The following is a 13876-nucleotide window of genomic DNA, read 5'->3' on the forward strand; positions in this document are numbered from 1 at the left end:
CAAGCCCTCCTCTCCCTAGCTACCAACAGCTGGGCCTGCCCTGCTAACTTTGCCTTCCCAGGGTCGCCTCTTTGTCTGTTCCTGTATGACGAATATCTAAGAACAATCCTGAGAGAAGGAATTCCCTGGAGAAACTGCTGCATTGCGTCTGGCCTGGATGCACAGACCATCAACCTCAGAGTTTGGCATCAGAAACTGAGAGACGGAATGCAACCATATGCAGTATGCAGCCCATGGCAAGCCATCTGTTCTGTGTTTGGACTCTGGGACCTTTGTGGGAAGGGGGCGTTCATGGACCCATGTCCATTTTTTACAACCGAAATGGAACTGTATTTAACGGCACCTGGAAGGTCTTTTTAGCACAATGGGAGGGAAATGACATCCTGACCCCTAAGGTTTAAGACCTCTGTTCTATTTCCTAACTAGTCCAACATTACAGAAGCTTGCCTCATTGTTTAATCCAGCTAATCTATTAGTATATAGTATAATAGGTATTATAGTTGTTTTAGTTTTACTATGGTTCCGTTGCATAATGCGTAGCATTCAGAAGCTACAACAGCAACAAGCAGTCATCAAGCAAGTTCAACTGGCCTTAATTAAAAGAGAAGGGGGAGATGTAAGTAGAGTGCAGAGCATTTACCTAGCAGCTGTGGCTGACCCAATGCTGTGAGAATACTCCAGCTCCTAGAACCCTCCTGGGCACACCGGATGACTGTGGAGGACATACTGTAACACTGTATAGGCTGAACCCATGTATATAAGCTAGCTTACTTCCTGAATAAATCAGATCTGCGTCACTGAACCTGGTCCCCAGAGTTGGGTCTCTGAGTCTCCATCATCCTTACCCCCCAGTGGGCCTTGTGCACACCCAATCCCCAATCTCTCTCAAGCACAAGCACCCATATCCTTATATAGGCCATACACACGTGGCACAACCATGTGCTCATGCACCAATCAGGCAGAGTGTTTGCAGCTGGTATATCCACGAGAAAGCCCCATAGGAGGTTATTGCAATAACTATGGTCAGCAACGATTGTGCTTAGAGTAGGATGATGGTGGTACAGGGGCTGAGAAGGGTCAGATTCTGTGCATATTTTATAGATGGAGCTGATGTGGTTTGCTGAAGGATGTGGAGTGGGAGAGAGATGGATCAAGGAGGACTCCACAATGCAGGGAGCCACATGTTCCCAATAAGGCAGGGAGGAGGAAGACTGGCCATTGGGTATGAGGACCCAGGTGGCATGGTGAAGAAACCCTGACTGAAGAGGACTGAAGAGAGGAGGAGAGAAGAGGACTCTAAATGGTTTGTGCATAGTTTTTCTAGGAAAAAAGGAGTGTGTGAAATGGGAGCTTGAGCAAGTGATATAAATCAAACGTTACCAGTGACTGGCTTTAGCTAGCAGGAGTTTGAGTAATTTAATCTCCTCACCACATGGTTTGTGCACTGTTGATGTTTTTTAAGTTTTCTGAATGATTCTTTATTATATTTATAAGTAGAAAAATAAAGTACTTTAAGGAAATACTAGGTCCTGATAAATATGATTTTGATTTACAGAAGATCAGATATACAAAAAATAAAACTAGTTCAGAAGTAAAAACAGAAAAAGAAGAAAAAGAGGAGAAGAAAGTTTAGCCCTTCTGTGAATGAAATCTATGTTAACATTTTTGTAAATTAAAAATATATATTAGAAGGTAACAGTATGTGTGTGTGTGTGTGTGTGTGTGTGTGTGTGTGTGTGTGTGTGTGTAACAAAAAATAAACTGGAGGGATTCACATCTCTCAACCTAAGAAACATTCAAACCTTTAGAGAATTTTTTAAAGTTTATTTGACCCAAACACACAATTGCCAGGAAGCAAAATCTTTATGGATTGAGAAAATGCTCCAGAGAATGGCAGTTTTGCACCTTATTTTATACATTAGAATCAAAGAAAAGACCTAAGGGTGTTACATGAAATCCATTGGTGGTAGATTAGGGAGGTGGCAGAAAGCAAAGCAGGAAATCTCTCAGAGTGGATCAAAAGTAAAATGGATACACATATATTTCTGGTGGGTACAGAATAGCTAACAATTAACATTTACAGCACACAGAGATGGGATGAAGGGGAACAAAATAACAACAAGGGACTATGGTTTCCTGCTCTAGTGGACTGTGACATTCTCAGGACTATGCCCTGAGGGGTCTGGAAAAAAGGTGATGACTCTGGCATTCCAGAAGTTTATCATAGATGCAAAAAACAACAGACAGGCTCAAATTAAGGTAAAGATTTATCTTTGTCAAGGAAGATACTGACCTAGGACTTGACTATCTGCCAGGACTTGCTTTTAGTTAGGAGGTTTTCACTGCAGACCATCCTATGTGATTACCTGGGGTCTCTGAGTTTTCAAGGATGCCATAAAGGCCTCCCCTGAGGTTGTGCATGTGGCCTCTTTTCATCCACACCTCCAATCCACAGTTGTGGCTATTTGGGAATGATGGGTAAAGGGTAATAAAGCAAAAAGAAACTTCAATTTTATTTCTACTTATTTTTTGTTAAAAATCAAAGACTTAAGAAGATTCCAAGATGGTGACAGAGTAGGCAGATGTTTCATTTGCCACCACTCAGGACCAAATTGAATTACAACTTAATTTAAGAACAATTATCTTGAAAAGCCAACTTTGGACTAAACAAGAAGGAATCTATAACCAAGGACCACAGAAGAAGCCACACTGAGACTGGTAGGAAGGACAGAGACATGGAAAGTGCTGCTCGCTCCCAGGAGTGAGCGGCAACTGAGGTTCCAGAGGGACTCTCACTGCAGGGAGGGTTGCCCTGAGAGGTGTGGATGCTCAGTCGCAGGCCCAAAGCCCCAGCTTAGAGCCCCAGACCCTAGAAGAGGAGCCTACACAGCATTTGGAGGTGAAAAGAGCCGAGTTTTTGTCTGTGAGAAAGACACAGAGCTCTCAGAGACACAGGCTCAATCTTAAATGGCCTGCACAAAAAATCTTGTTCACAACCACTTACCCGGAGCTCTGAAAGAAGGATAGCTGAGAGGACTAGAGTTGCGTGAAGAGAGTGTAATATTGGAAGTCCAGGGAAAGACATTGTGGGTGACGGCCACCGGAAATCCTGTGATAAATCATTCTCCATACTGCAGTCGCCATCTTTCTTGTGTACAGTAATTCTCTCTGAGCAACAACAGCCTGGGGAGAAGCAAGTGCTTCTTTCCTGCTCCAGTCAGTGTGACTGGGTGGTGCTGAGAAGCAGGAAACAAGGAGGACATCAGTGACTCCATTTTCTCATGTTGAGGCCAGAGTTTTCCTCCCCACACTCCTGAGTCTAAGACTGGTAATTCCCCCTCACAGGAGACTCAATAAAAACTGTAAGGAGTGTGGACAGACAACACATCTGGGTCTCAGAGGCCATACCCTACTGAAGTCTGTGAAAAAAGTCTGGACAGCACCCCCGTGAAGGAGAGGCAGAAACCACAGCAACAGTCCCAGTGGGCAGGCACCAGCAACGCCCATACCCAAATGCCCTAGGCAGCAACAGGAGAGGGGTTGGCAGGCCTGCAGGCAGACCATACCTAGAAAACAGAGGCCACACCCAGTGGACTCCAGTGGCCAAAACCTTCCTTTACACAAAGAAAATGAGAAGACAGAGAAATGCAACACAAATAAATCAAGAGAAATCCCCAGAAAAAAACCTGAATGAATCAGATATAACCAAATTACCAGATGCAGAGTTTAATATACGATTGTTAGGATGCTCAAAGATATTAGAATAACAATAGATGGTCATTACAAACACCTAAATAAAGAGATAGAAAATATAAAAATAGACAATGAAATAATAAAAAAGAATCAGTCAGAAATGAAAAATACAATATCAGAAATAAAGAACACAATGGAAAGAATTAAAAGCAGGATGGATGAAGCTGAGAATTGAATCAGTGAGTTAGAGGACAAGATAAATAAATGCATGGAAACAGAGCAGAAAAAAGAAAAGAGACTCAAAAAGTCTGAGGAAACTCTAAGAGAGCTCTGTGACAACATGAAGAGAAATAACATCTGCATCATAGGGGTTCCTGAAGAAGAAGAGAAAGAACAAGAGATAGAGACTTTGTTCAAACATATCATAGCTAAAAACTTCCCTCAATTAAGGCAGGAAAACATATCACATGTTCAAGAAGCACAGAAAACTTCATTAAAGAGAAACCCAAAGAAATCAACACCAAGACACATTATAATTAAAATACCAAAGCTAAATGATAAAGAGAAAATATTAAAAGCTACTAGAGAAAAAAAGATTATCACCTACAAAGGAAATCCCATAAGGATGACTTCCGACTTCTCAACAGAAACACTTGAGGCCAGAAGGAAATGGTAGGAAATAGTTAAAGTAATGCAGAACAAGAGTCTACAACCAAGACTACTTTATCCAGCAAGGCTATCATTTAAAATTGAAGGAGAAATAAAAATCTTTCCAGACAAAAAAACCTCAAGGAATTCACTACAACAAAACCAAGGCTGCAAGAAATGCTAAGGGGCCTGTTGTAAACAGATCAAAAAAAAAAAAAAAGAATATAGCAAAAGATGAATACAGTTTTAAAGAATAAAATGGCAATAAACAATTACATATCAACAATAACTTTAAATGTAAAAAGATTAAAGGATCTGATAAAAAGACATAGGGTAGCTGCATGGATAAGAAAACAGGGCCCATACATATGCTGTCTACAAGAGACACACCTTAAAACAAAAGATGCAAATAGACTGAAGATAAAAGGATTGGAAAAAAATATTTCACGCAAATGGAAATGAAAAAAAAGCTGGGGTAGCAATACTTATATCAGACAAAATGGACTTTAAAACAAAGGCCATAGTAAGAGATAAAGAAAGCCACTACATAATGATAAAGGGAGAAATCCAACAGGAAGATATAACCATTAAAAATATCTACGCACCTAATATAGGAGCACCTAAACATATAAAGCAGACATTGATGGATTTAAAGGGCGAGATCAACAGCAATATTATAATAGTAAGGGATTTCAATACCCCACTAACATCACTAGATAGATCCTCGAGAAGAAAATTAACAAAGAAACAGCAGACTTAAAGGACATACTAGAAAAACTTGATTTAATAGATATCTTCAGAACCTTTAACCCTAAAACAGAAGAATATACATTCTTTTAAAGTGCTCATGGTACATTCTCTAGAATAGACCACATCTTAGGGCACAAAAGTAGTCTCAACAAATTTAAGAAGACTGAAATCATATTGAGCACTTTCTCTGATCACAATGGCATGAAACTAGAAATCAACCACAACAGAAAAACTGAAAAATACTCAAACACTTGAAAACTAAATAGCATGTTATTAAATAATGAATGGGTAAACAATGAGATCAGAGATGAAATAAAAAATTCCTAGAAATGAACAATAATGAGCATACATCAACTCAAAATTTATGAGACACAACAAAAACAGTCCTGAGAGGGAAGTTCATAACATTACAGGCATACCTCAAGAAGGTAGAAAAACCTCAAATAAACAACTTGACCCGACATCTAAAAGGACTAGAAAAAGAATAGCAAGTAAAGCCCAGAGCTAGTAGAAGAAAAGAAATAATAACGATCAGAGCAGAAATAAATGACATAGAGGATAAAGAAACAATACAGAGGATCAATGAAACCAGGAGCTGGTTCTTTGAAAAGGTAAACAAGAACGATGAAACTTTAACCAGACTCACCAAGAAAAAGAGAGAGAGGACTCAATAAATAAAATTAAAAACAACAATGGAGAAATAACAACTGACACACAGAAATACAAAATTGTAAGAAAGACCTATGAAGAACTGTACGACAAAAACCTAGATGAAATGGACAAATTCCTTGAAACATATAATCTTCCAAAAATTAATCTGGAAGAATCAGAAAACCTAAACAGGCCAATTACAACAAATGAGACTGAAACAGTTATCAAAAAACTGCCAAAAAAGAGAAGTCCAGGGCCTGATGGCTTCACAAGTGAATTCTACTGAATATTCAAAGAAGAACTACCCTATTCCTCTCATGCTATTTTAAAAAATTCAAGAGGATGGAAGACTTCCAAGCCCCATTTATGAGGCAATGATAATTCTGATTCCAAAACTAGGAAAGACAACACTAAGAAAGAAAATTATAGGCCAATATCCCAAATGAATTTAGATGCTAAAATCCTCCACAAAATATTAGCAAACTGGATCCAGAAATATATGAAAAAAATCATACACCATGATCAAGTGGGATTTATTCTTGGGGGTATGGCTGATACAATATTCGCAAATCAATCAATGTGATTCATTCAAGGAGAAAAACCACATGATAACTTCAATAGATGCAGAAAAAGCATTTGATAAAATCCAGCACCCATTCATGATCAAAATTCTCAGCAAAGTGGGAACACAGGGAACATACCTCAACATGATAAAGGCCATCTATGACAAACACACAGCCAACATCATACTCAATGGGCAAAAATTAAAAGCAATCCCCTTAAGATCAAAAACAAGGCAGGGTTGCTCCCTTTCACCACTCTTATTCAACATAGTTCTGGAAGTCCTAGCCATAGCAATCAGACAAGAAAAAGAAATAAAAGGCATCCAAATTGGAAAAGAAGAAGTAAACTATCATTATTTGCAAATGATATGATATTGTATATAAAAAACCCTAAAGTAGCAGTCAAATAACTACTAGACCTGATAAATGAATTCAGCAAGGTGGCAGATTATAAAATTAGTACTCAAAAATCAGAGGCATTTTTATGCACTAACAATGAACTGTCAGAAAAAGAAATTAAGGAATCAATGATCCTTACCATTGCAACAAAAAAAATAAAGTACCTAGAAATAAATTTAACCCAGGAGATTAAAGACTTGTACTCAAAAAATTATAAAACATTGATAAAAGAAATCAGGGAAGATACAAACAAGTGGAAACATATACCATGCTCATGGTTAGGAATAATAAACATCATTAAAATGTCTATATTACCCAAAGCAATTTATAAATTCAATGCAATGCTGATTAAAATACCAATGACTTACTTCAAAGATATAGAACACATATTCCAAAAATTTATCTGGATCCAAAAGAGAACACAAATAGCCTCAGCAATCTTGAAAAGGAAGAATAAAGTGGGAGGTATAACACTTCCGGATATCTAGTTATATTATAAGGCCATTGTACTCAAAACAGCCTGGTACTGGCATAAGAACAGGCATATAGATCAATGAAACAGAATTGAGAACCCAGAAATAAACTTACACCTTTATAGACAACTGATATTTGACAAAGGAGGTTAGAGCATACATTAGAGTAAAGACAGCCTCTTCAACAAATGGTGTTGGGAAAATTGGACAGCTACCTCCAAAAAAATGAAACTAGACCACCAACTTACACCATTCACAGAAATCAACTCAAAATGAATAAAAGACTTAAATGTAAGGCATAAAACCATAAGCATCTTAGAAGAAAACATAGGCAGTAAGCTCTCTGACATCTCTCGCAGCAATATATTTGCTGATTTGTCTCCACAGGCAAGTGAAACAAAAGACAGGATAAACAAATGGGACTTTATCAATCTAAAAAGCTTCTGCACAGCTAAAGACAATAAGAACAGAATAAAAAGACAAACTGTACAATGGGAGAATATATTTGAAAATGCATCTGATAGGGGGTTAATAACCAAAATTTATAAAGAACTTGTGAAACTTAATACCAGGAAGACAAACAATCCAATCAAAAAATGGGCAAAAGAAATGAATAGACACTTCTCCAAAGATGACATACAGATGGCCAATAGGCATATGAAAAAATGCTCAACATCACTAATCATTTGCAAATTAAAACAACAATGAGATATCACCTCACATCAGTCAGAATGGTGCTCATCAACAAAACAACACAGAATAAGTGCTGGTGAGAATGTAGAGAAAAGGGAACCCTCCTGCACTGCTGGTGGGAATGCAGACTGGTGCAGCCACTGTGGAAAATAGTATGGAGTTTCCTCAAGAAATTAAAAATAGAACTGCCTTTTGACCCAGCTATACCACTGTTAGGAATATACCCCAAGAACACCATAGCACTGTTTGAAAAGAAGAAATGCCATCCCCATATTTATGGCAGCATTGTTCACAATAACAAAGATCTGGAAACAGCCCAAGTGTTTGTCAGAGGATGAGTGGATTAAAAAGCTTTGGTACATATATACTATGGAATACTACTCAGCCATAAGAAATGATGACATCGGATCATTTACAACAACTTGGATGGACCTTGATAACATTATATTGAGCAAAATAAGTAAATCAGAAATAACTAAGAACTATATGATTCCATACATAGGTGGGACATAAAAATGAGACTCAGAGTCATTGACAAGAGTGTGGGGGTTACTGGGTGGGTGGGAGGAGAGGGAGGGGGTTGGGGGAGGGGAGGGGCACAAAGAAAACCAGTTAGAAGGTGATGAAAGACAATTGGACTTTGGGATTCCACTCTCTGGGATCAGCAGTGGCACAGTGGCTAATGTGTATTGGATTAGAGTGGAGCTTCACAGTCAGCTGGCCTGGGTGCTGGACATTCTGTCCTGCTGGGCTTGATTCCACAGGGGGAAGGGAAAGAGCTTTGAAGCATAGACATTTAACATGTGTGTCCCTGTGAGTCTATTGTTGGATTTGCTCTAAGGGCTTAGACACTTTCTGGGGGGCATATTCAGCCCCAAGAGAGGACTCTCTCAGTCTTCCTACCTGAGACCAGGGTCTCACCAGCTGTAAGAACTTCTGCAGAGGGGACTGTTGACCCTACTTGATCTGAACCTGCTGCTCACCTTATTGGAGAAAAATAAAATTTGAGTATCCAGCAGTGGCTGAGAGATTAGGCTCTGGAGTAGGGGCCACATTACCCATACTGAGCTCCTGAACAAGAGACTCCTGAAGTAGGGGGTTCCACTAATGTTATATTCCCAACCTCAGCTGCCCTAACCCAACAAGCTTGCAACCTATAGAAGGGTTGGTTGAGTGAAGCCAGTCTGAGCCCACACTACAGGCTTTCTACATAAGATTCTATGGGAAGACCAGGCAGCTGCAAGATGAGGTGGAGCAGCTGAAAAGTGAAGGCAAATTTTATGGAGCTTGGGGCTTTTTACAAAGCTTCTGTCATCTCTAGGCAGTAGGAAGCTGATTTTTACACACATGTTGTCCCCTCCCACACCACCCAGGCTCAGAAAATGTAGATACAAACAGCAAAAAAAGCAGTAGCTGCAGACATATAGTCCACAGCAGGTTACAAACAACAGCTGATGCCAATCCAAGAAGATCTAGAACCAACACAATTGGTAGTGGGAGGAAGACAGCACCAAGCTTAGACTCAGCAAGCTACACAAGCAGCACACCCAAGGGAGAATACACCAGCAACTATGGAGAATTAAAACAGGACAGACATTGCACAGTGTATAATACACATGATCAAAATAGACCCTTAGAGCCAGCCAGCCTGAAGGGATAACTGTACCCATGAAAGGATCAACTGCATTCAACACTCACATACAACAGGAGGGAAGATAGTACACTCAAGAAACATTCCTAAAAGTAGGAAAACAAGTGGGCTGGAGGTCAGTACCACTGAGCCCATATTCCTTATAAAGACCCAGAAATATTTCAAGGTCAGATAGTGCTACCAAATACACAGAGAAAATGGGCAAAAAATAAATAAATAAATAAATAAATAAATAAATGACCCAAATAAATCAACAAAAGAAATCCCCAGAAAAAGAACTAAATGAAATGGAAGTAACCAAACAACCAGATGCAGAGTTTAAAATAATGATTTTTAGGATGTTCAAGGATCTTAGCGCAACAATGGATGGAAATAATAAGCACCAAAATAAAGAGATAACAATCATCAAAACAAAACAAAACATTGAGACCTGAAGATGGCAGCAGAGTAGGCAGACGCACAGACTCCTAGCTCACACCACCGAACTGGATTATAAACTAATTTATGAACAATAAACGTGAAAAACCAAATCTGGACTACAAGAACAGCTTTCAAAAATCAAGGAGCAAAGAAGAAGCCACAAAAAACCTGGTAGAGAGCACCTGAATCTCCCCTGTTTACAGAAATGGGAGGAGGGGGGGTGAGCCTCGGCTCTCAATTTCAAGGAAAAGAGCAGTAAATACTGCTCATAGCCACTTACCTGGCGACCAGGGAAAGAGGTGTGTTGAAAGGGACCGCTTGTCTTATAAAAAGAGGAGAAAGAGAGAGACGGATGGTGAGGGGGAGAGGAATAAAGGTGATGACATAAAAAGCTGACTCATTCAGTGCTGGAGGTGGCCATAACTGGAGGAGGGGCTGATCCTTCCACAAAGCAAAATACAAAAGTACTTCCAGGTCACAGAGATACAGACATCTCTCCAGCTCCAATCAGTGCAACAAGACACAGTTGAAAACAAGAAGTGGGGAGGAGGGGCAGGACCTCAGGTCTCTTTGGAGATCTGAGATACATCTCCCCCTACTGAAGCTGAGAAAGAAACCCGCCCCCAGAGAGATTAACTGGCAGAAGAGGACTTCAGAGCCTCAGGTCACACCCACCGCATTTCTGGATACAGTTTCAAATAAGACCCCTGTTGAGATCAGCAAACAAGATAATCACCTGTTAAGAAAACAAACAAATCAAAACTTCAAAGTGGCCCAAATCCTAAAGTGGATTACAAATAATAGCTGATGCCAATGCAAGAAGACTTAGAAACAACACAAGCAAAAACTAGAGGCAGACAACACCAAGCCTAGACTCAACCAACTCTACAAAGAAAACACCCAGACACCCAGGCACAATGAGAAGACAAAGAAGTGCAATCCAAAGGAAACCACAAGAGAGACCTTCAGGAGATGAACTGAATGATATGGAAATAATCAAACTTCCGGATGCAGAGTTTAAAATAATGATTGTAAGGATGCTTAGGGATCTTAGAACAACAATGGATGGTCATCACGATACCTAAATAAAGAAAAAGCAAGTATAAAAAAGGATATTGAAATATTAAAAAAGAATCAGTTGGAGATGACAAATACAATATCAGAAATGAAGACCACAATGGAAGGAATTAAAAACAGCATGGATACAGCTGAGGATCAATTCAGCGAGTTGGAGGACAACTGGAATGAAGGCATGAAAGCAGAGAAGAAAAAGAAAAGAGACTCAAAAAGTCTGAGGAAACACTTAGAGAGCTCTGTGACAACATAAAGAGAAAAAACATCCACATCATAGGGGTTCCTGAAGAAGAAGAGAAAGAACAAGGGATAGAGGCTTTGTTCAATCATATCAGAGCTGAAAACTTTCCTAAATTAATGCAGGAGAAACTCTCACAAATTCAAGAAGCACAGAGAACTCCACTAAAAAGAAACCCAAAGAAACCTACACCAAGACACATCATAATTAAAATACCAAAACTAAATAATAAAGAGAAAATATTAAAAGCTGTGAGAGAAAAAAAGGCCATCACCTACAAAAAAGCCCCCATAAGGATGACATCAGACTACTCAACAGAAACACTTGAAGCCAGAAGGGAATGGCAAAAAATATTCAAAATACTGCAGAACAAGAACCTACAACCAAGACTACTTTATCCAGCAAGGCTATCATTTAAAATTGAAGGAGAAATAAAAAGTTTCCCAAACAAAAAAAAAACTCAAGGAAATCATTACAATGAAACCAATGCTGCAGAAATTGTTAAGGAGCATGGTGTAAACAGATCAAAATGGGAAAAGAATATAGCAAAAGAGGAATATAGCTTTAAAGAATAAAATGGCAATAAACAACTACATGTCAATAATAACCCTAAATGTAAATGGATTAAATGATCCAATCAAAAGACATAGGGTAGCTGCATGTATAAGAAAACAGGACCCATACATATGCTGTCTACAAGAGACACACCTTAAAACAAAAGATGCACATAGGTTGAAGAAAAAAGAATGGAAAAAAAACATTTCATGCAAATGGAAATAAAAAAAAAAAAGCTGGGGTAGCAATACTTATACCAGACAAAATGAACTTTAAAACAATGAATATAGTAAGAGATAAAGAAGGCCACTACATAATGATAAAGGGAGTAATCCAACAGGAAGATATAACCATTATAAATATCTACGCACATAATATAGGAGCACCTAAATATATAAATCAGACTTTGATGGATATAAAGAGCGAGATCAACAGCAACACTATAATAGTAGGGGATTTTAATACCCCACTAACATCACTAGATAGATCCTCAAGAAAGAAAATTAAAAAAGAAACAGCAGACTTAAAGGACACACTAGATCAACTTGATTTAATAGATATCTACAGAACCTTTCATCCTAAAGCAGCAGAATATACATTCTTTCCAAGTGCTCATGGTAAATTCTCTAGGATAGACCACATGTTAGGGCACAAAAGTGGTCTCAACAAAGTTAAGAAGATTGAAATCATATCAAGCACTTTCTCCAATCAAAATGGCATAAAACTGGAAATGAACCACAACAGAAAAGGTCAAAAATTCTCAAACACATGGAAACTAATTAGCAGGTTGTAAAATAATGAATGGATTAAGAATGAGATCAAAGAAGAAATAAAAAATTCCTAGAAACGAATGACAATAAGCATACAACAACTCAAAATTTATGGGACAGAGCAAAAGTAGTACTGAGAGGGAAGTTCATAGCACTACTGGTACACTTTAAGAAGCTAGAAAAAGCTCAAATAAACAACTTAACCCTGCATCTAAAAGAACTAGAAAAAGAACAGCAAGTAAAGCCTAAATGTAGTAGAAAAAAGGAAATAATAAAGATCAGAGCAGAAATAAATGACATAGAGACTGAAAAAATAATACAGAGTATCAATGAAACTAGGAGCTGGTTTTTTGAAAAGGTAAACAAGATTGATGAACCTTTAACTAGACTCACCAAGAAAAAGAGAGAGAGGACTCAAATAAATAAAATTAGAAATGAGAGAGGAGAAATAACAATTGACACAACAAAAATACAAAGGATTGTAAGAAAATACTATGAAGAACTGTATGCAAAAAAACTAGACAACCTAGATGAAATGGAGAAATTCCTTGAAACATACAATCTTCCAAAAATCAGTCTGGAAGAATCAGAAAACCTAAACAAACCTATTACACAAAATGAGATCAAAACAGTTATCAAAAAACTCCGAACAAAGAAAAGTCCTGGGCCTGATGGCTTCACAACTGAATTCTACCAACTATTCAAAGAAGAACTAACTCCTATCCTTCTCAAACTATTTCAAAAAATTCAAGAGGAAGGAAGACTTCCAAGCTCCTTTTATGAGGCAAGCATAATTCTGATTCCAAAACCAGGCAAAGACAACACAAAGAAAGAAAATTATAGCCCAATATCTCTGATAAATATAGATGCTAAAATCCTCAACAAAATATAAGCAAACTGGATTCAACAATATATGGAAAAAAAATCATACACCATGACCAAGTGGAATTTATTCTGGGAAGGCAAGGCTGGTACAATATTCGCACATCTATCAATATTATTCATCACATAAATGAAAGGAAGGATAAAACCCACATGATAATTTCAATAGATGCAGAAAAACATTTGATAAAATCCAGCACCCATTCATGATCAAAACTCTCAGCAAAGTGGGAATACAGGGAACATACCTCAACATGATAAAAGCCATCTAATGACAAACTCACAGCCAACATCATACTCAAATGGACAAAAATTAAAAGCAATCCCTTTAAGATCAGGAACAAGGCAGAGGTGCCCCCTTTCACCACTTTTATTCAACATACTCCTGGAAATTCTAGCCACAGCAATCAGACAAG

The sequence above is a fragment of the Saccopteryx leptura genome, chromosome 10 (genome assembly GCF_036850995.1).
Source record: "Saccopteryx leptura isolate mSacLep1 chromosome 10, mSacLep1_pri_phased_curated, whole genome shotgun sequence".
Lineage (NCBI taxonomy): Eukaryota > Metazoa > Chordata > Mammalia > Chiroptera > Emballonuridae > Saccopteryx > Saccopteryx leptura.